The 6,227-nt window shown below is 42.5% G+C and overlaps 1 pseudogene; it reads right to left on the bottom strand.

The window, feature by feature from the left end:
- Positions 1–851: 851 nt before the first annotated feature.
- LOC123391166 lies at positions 852–1,966 on the bottom strand (annotated as a pseudogene).
- Between the last annotated feature and the right edge of the window lie 4,261 nt (positions 1,967–6,227).

The raw sequence follows: 6,227 nt of genomic DNA on the forward strand, positions 1-6,227 counted from the left end.
TGTGAGTAGGAAATTATTGCCTTCTGTTGATGAGCAGAAGGCAAACTGGGAGCAAAGCACATGCTGACCCCCCGCCCCCGTAACTCCTCTAAACCCCCACTCCCAGGTGGGATAGTGATATTCCTCAGCCACTCATGACTGCCCTAAAGCTGAGGGAAGGAAAAACAAATGGCTAACTTAACACATATTATAGTCCACCAGACCCCTGAGTTTCCTTCAGATCACAAATATTTTAGTGATTTACAAGAAAAAGCATTCTTATCCATAACTTTCAGAGGGAAACTCCCAACTCTTTTAATGTTAATCTTAACTTAACTTGACAGTGGCAGAGCCCAGAGTATTTTGTAGGTCCTCTTTAGCGTGTGAAAATTCTTTTGAAAACCTACCTCCCTTTCCCTTATCTCAACTCCAAGTGCTTGGGCTCCTTTTGCCTTTGGGTCTTGCCCTGCCCCCCCCCTTTAATAAGACCATCACTTTTCACAAAAACCTTTCAAGAATTCTTGCCCATAGGCTCCGGACCCCCCCCCCCCACCAATTCTCACCTACATTCTAAAACTCCATCAAAACCAGTCCCAGATTGAATTAAAGCCCAACCAATGACCATTTCCTAGGAAAGTTGACTGTAAAGACTACATGTGTTTGAATGTCTCTTAGATCATGGTGGATTTCTGTCTTTTTTTTTTTTTTTTTTTCAAATCAAGTGTTTTATTTTTAAAAAACTTCATAGTAAGCCAAAAAGCTAAAAGGAATGTGTGAAAGGGAACAGAAACCACAGAAACAGACACGGTACCAGCCAACAACCAATGACCCATTCTGTGCAAGTACTTCAAAAGAAGCTGAAGGCGAAGATGTATCATGAATGACATACTTAAGAAAAATTAAAACACTAGCTTTACATTATTATAGCTCACTCTTGAAGTTTCTGGACTAGAAAACAGAGAAGATTCCCAAGACCTATTTTCTTTCTCAAAGGAATCATCTTCTTGGAATGCAAACTTCTGCTTAAGTGCATGGGATATTAAAGACACTGGATCCCAATGTGAATCTTGTCTTTTCCTCTTCTGAGTGGGTCCACCTCCAGATGACCGTTCAATAGCACGTAGTTTAACCTTATTCATGTCCTTTAGTACATCCAACATGTTTGGAACATCTTTATTTTCCTGGTTTTTTGAATGACTGTAATTGGTCTTACTGTCAGCCAGGTGCTGTTTTTTCATTTCATTTGCGGAATTATCTGAGACACACATATTATTAGATCCTGACTGTGTGAGAGGAGAACAGGTCGGCTATGGAGAAAAAAGCTGAGGGGGCAGTGGAGGAGGAAGAGGAAAAGGAGGAGGAGGAAAAAGCATTGAACTTGAAAATGGATCTGGCTGGGCACTCAGTTCAGTAGTCACTGGTGATGGTCTTTGTCCCAAACCACGAGGCTTATCATTCAAGTCAAAGAAGCCCAATGCCTACTGGCTTTCAGTTCCCGCCTTCCCACGATGGCAGCGATCTGGGTGCGAAGAAAAGTCAGCTCCTCTTCAAGGGCAGTTATCTTTTTAAATGCAGCTTCACCTACAGTCCCGTCACTTTTCATTCGTTTACTCTGTCTCAAAATTAGGCCTACGACAAGGTTCTAGAGGAAGAATTTTCCCAATAATACGAACAATACTCCGAGCTGATCCATAGTCTTTATTTTCTCTAATCTGCAAAACCTGGTCTATGGGAACACCAAAATATTCCAGCATTTCTCTTAAGATATTCAATATGAGTGACATTGAGGAGACAAATACATAAGCGAATTCAAGGAAACATTATCGTTTCTTGATACCCTCCTCCCAAGTCGAACCTCCGAGCAACCACCGGAACATCAAGCTGCCTCGAATCCGCAGTCTGCGAAGCTCGTGGTGCACCCGTCCTGGTACAGGAGAGCTCGGACGACTACCCAAGTCGGCCTGCGCGGCACAGTTTGCAGGCCACAGACAGTCATGGTGGATTTCTGTCTTTACTGTTTTCTGTTTATGTCCTCTACTAACTACTTAAATTACAAAATTGGGTAATTTCCCATTGTAAACAATTTCTAGTGTTTTCCATGGATTAAAAATCACAGGGCGGGCGCCTGGGTGGCTCAGAGGGTTAAGCCTCTGCCTTCGGCTCGGGTCATGATCTCAGGGTCCTGGGATCAAGTCCCGCATTGGGCTCTCTGCTCGGGGGGGAGCCTGTTTCCTCCTCTCTCTCTCTCTGCCTGCCTCTCTACCTGCTTGTGGTCTCTGTCTGTAAAATAAATAAATAAAATCTTAAAAAAAAATCACAGGGCAATAATGCAGCCTTTGGGGCATGAGCAGCAAGGCATGGTATTTCCATCTTTTCAGCAGGTGTCCACTCACCAGGCACCCATCTGTAGCCTAGGATGTGATGGCGTAGGTCAGGGACCCCTGTATCCTTCCTACCTAGACTTTTATGGCTGGAATGACTCTGTGGTAAGGCAGAATGGTAATCAATTGTGATTTTTGAGGGACACCTTGCATTGCTTTTGACACATGGACACTCTGACATATCCTGCGTGGGACACCACCTGGGAGTAAGGGGATTTTGTTAAGGGGCCTTCTCTACTTTTCTAAGAGCATGGTGTTAGTCCCTAAGGACTCTCCTATGGGATACTTTTAAGCCACTGGAAACCATGTGGGTTGCAAAACTTAAGAAAGGTATGCATGGCCTTAGTAAGATCTATCAGTTAGATCTCTTTGCCGGAAACTGGGAAAATAGATGTAAGTACCTTGGCCCATCCCAGGCTTTCAGGGCTCTAAATCAGGACATGAACCTAAAGGCCTCTTTCAGAACATGTTTGGTCATAAGGAGACCAGTAAACTATCCCCTGACCTGCTAGATGGTAATTATTTCAGTAGGCCTCCTCCAAATAAACCCAGGTTATGGGTGGAAAGTGGCCATCATGGATGAAGGGGACTCTGACTCTCTCTCTCACTGTTCCTCCTTCTAATAGATGTGGGGACTTCTCCCTCATTCGTTACCCATTTTAATGGCTCTGACTGGAGCCAGCTGTGGTAGGTCTCCCTCAGGATGGGACATCTTAATGGCATTCCCAAGCAGCTGCTGAAATGCCCTTTATTTTGGGGAGATTCCCTGTCATCTCTGGCCTGTCATGGACTGCCTAATTCCCCTTGTTGGTGGAAAATGCATGGCGCTTGATCCTCCGGCCAAGTGGATGATGTTGAGAACTGGAAACCCTCTGTCTGCTTTCTGAGAGCACTTCCCCTCCTCTTCCTCCCATTTCTGCACCATCTTGGATGGAACCTGAGTTACTGGCTCCTCTACTGGCCTCCCTGCCTCCAGCACCATTGACTCCTCCTCCTCCTTCTCCTCCTTGTGAGGAGCAAAGAAGACCACCCGTGGACTTGCCACTACCCAGTAGAGATTTACCCACCAGTGTTCCTGGTAAAAATCAGCAATGGGGAGGTACTTTGTTGGTTTAATTAAGATAGACATGTCTTTAAGGTTATTGGCATTAAATGTGAAACTTTTATCCTATTGGGTTTTGCTGAAGGTCAAATAAGCTCATGCTATACATACTCTGTTGCAGTTTGGTAGCAAAAGGATGACTTGAAATGATGATTAACCTTGTCTGTCGCAAAGTTTTCATGGGTCGTTGTTAAGAAAGCTTTCAAAGTCTTCAGTAACCTGAAACTTTAAATTTTTGCTTGGATGATAAATGGGATTGAATTCATTGGATATCTAGTTTATTTCAAAGGAGAGAAAATACTAAAGCATTGATTACTGAATGTAGGTCTGTGCTTTTGACTTTTTTTTTTCTTTTAAAGACTTACTTGATACACACAGACACAGCAAGAGAGGGAACACAAGTGGGGTGAGTGTTGGAAGAGTTGGAGAGGGAGCGGCAGACATCCCAGCAAGCAGAGAGCCCAATTTGGGTTCCATCCTAGGACCCTGGGATCACAACCAGAGCCAAAGGCAGACTCTTAAAGACAGCCACCCAGGTGACCCTGTGCTTTTGACTTGTTACTGCAAAGGAAAAACAATATTTGATAATCTGTCAGTAAACATTCTTTGTGCTTAACTGATTCATAAGTTTTCCATCCAAAGAGTTCTGGTGTAGCAGTTCACAGTTGATTACTACTTAGTCTTTGCTGGAGACTAAGGTTTTGAAGAGTTAAATGCTGCTAAATATAATTAAGACTGATAGAAATAAGAAAAGCAACTCTATGTACAAGGAAGATCAAGGAATGGGAATACATTTTTTTTGAAGGTAAAAGAAGGTACTTTTGTCCTTTTTAAAAAATATTTTATTTATTTATTTGACAGAGAGATTACAAGTAGGCAGAGAAGCAGGCAGGAGGAGAGGGGGGAAGCAGCCTCCCTGAGCAGGGAGCCTGAGTCAATCCCAGGACCCCGGGATCATGATCCGAGCCAAAGGCAGAGGCTTTAACCCACTGAGTTACACAGGCGCCCCTGTTGGTCTACTCTTCTCTAGAAAATGTGAACAGTTGTTTTTCTCTTTCCCTGCCTGGAAAAACTATTTTCTCTGTTTTGCCTTTATCAGGTCTTTAAGGATGCCTAATCCTATTGAGGCCAGGGCTTGAAAACTTTCTAAGGTTTTACAAACTCCTCTAAGATTTACCTAAACGAAGTCTTGTTGACTAACTAGGCTTGTTTGCTTGGTGTGTTACCTCTGTTACAATGTCATCATCACTTGATACTCAGATTATTGAAGTGTTCTGTGTCACAGAAGGGACGATTTCCTTGTTAATTATCATAATGCACTCTTACCAAATCATTAACAGTGTCCATTTCTGAGTTCTTGTCCTTTCTAATTGTTGTTATTATCTTGAAAAATAAGTTTCATCTGCAAGGAGGTTCATATAAAGGACTTTTAGGAAAAATACAGGTATTCAGTATCTGTAAGGTCACAGCTGAAATGGGTAAGAATTTCCAGAACTAACTAAAAAAACTGCATTCAAATTAAACAGGAATTAGTTAACATGGGACTACATGAACTAAAAAGATGATGATAGTTTTGTGCCTCTTGACACATCACTGGTTCTCTAATGTTTGCTCTTCCATATTAAGGAAACTTTCTCTAAAGATATCTGTTTCTTAAAAAGAATGCGATAAAGTATTGACTTGTGAACAAAAGGAAACATTTAACTTTTCTCTCCACCGGAACCCTCTGATACTCAAAAAGTCTCAGTTAAGTATTCTTTCTTCCATGGCAGTCACAGTCATTTGCTTAAGTTCAATAGAATGTGTTCTCCTAAGGGGAAACCACTGGAAACACTGGTTATTTTACCAAGACTTCAATTGGAGTATCTTATTTGTAAGACATGTATAGACTCAGGTAGGACTGAATGGTTCTAAAGAACCGAGGTTGACTTATGTACCCTGGAGCCCTGAAGCTCTCTTGGAAATGTTGGCCTGATTCCTTGCTGTCAGATTTCCCAGCAGCCTCACCAGGATAGATAGTGTCACTTCTTGTCACAGGATAGATTGTCACTTCCTGGCAGGTGCAGAGACCTCAGGATATATTGGGGAGCTTGTGAAGAGGGATCTGCCCACATCTCTACAGGGCCTGCAGGCATGTCTGATAGCAAGTACTTGACTTGACTTCTTGTCTGGAGAGGATACTAAGAGTTCACCCTAGAGATTCCTTTTAAGAAGTTCCAGCAAAGCAGATTCTAAAAGATCTTTATGATGAGTCATTATTCTTGCTGAACTTATGTAGGCCAAGTTTGTGATAATTTAAGGGTAGAAACTGTTCTGGGGGTGGGGAATAATGTTGGTAACAAAGGCAGAAGAAAATTTATTGCACCTCCTTAAAATTAACAGCCCACTGACAAGTCCTTGAAACAGGCAGAGTGGCCTTCCTCCAGGGACTCAACTTCCAGCTTAATATTTTACCAAGTGCAATAGGCAATTTTAGCCCAATCCCAGGATCCTGTAAGTCTCCTTTAACATATAAAAACTCCTTTGGAAGCTTCTGTTATCTCTGCCCCGCAAAATACATGTTTGCCATCATCCTCCAAGCTTATGGCCCACGGATATAAATCTGTTGGGTCTCATGACTGAGATCTTACTAAGCAGTAATAAATAAGGTTTCCTAACCACAGATAGCTCCCTCAAGGTGTTGGAAACCCTGTTTCCAAAATGCCTGGGAGGCTTAAGCTATCCGTAACCACCTTGCCACATGAAAGTTTATAATTAGCCACTTC

The sequence above is a fragment of the Mustela putorius genome, unplaced genomic scaffold, assembly GCF_011764305.1.
Source record: "Mustela putorius furo isolate JIRA1106 unplaced genomic scaffold, ASM1176430v1.1 tig00000196_pilon_pilon_pilon, whole genome shotgun sequence".
In the NCBI taxonomy this organism is placed as follows: domain Eukaryota; kingdom Metazoa; phylum Chordata; class Mammalia; order Carnivora; family Mustelidae; genus Mustela; species Mustela putorius.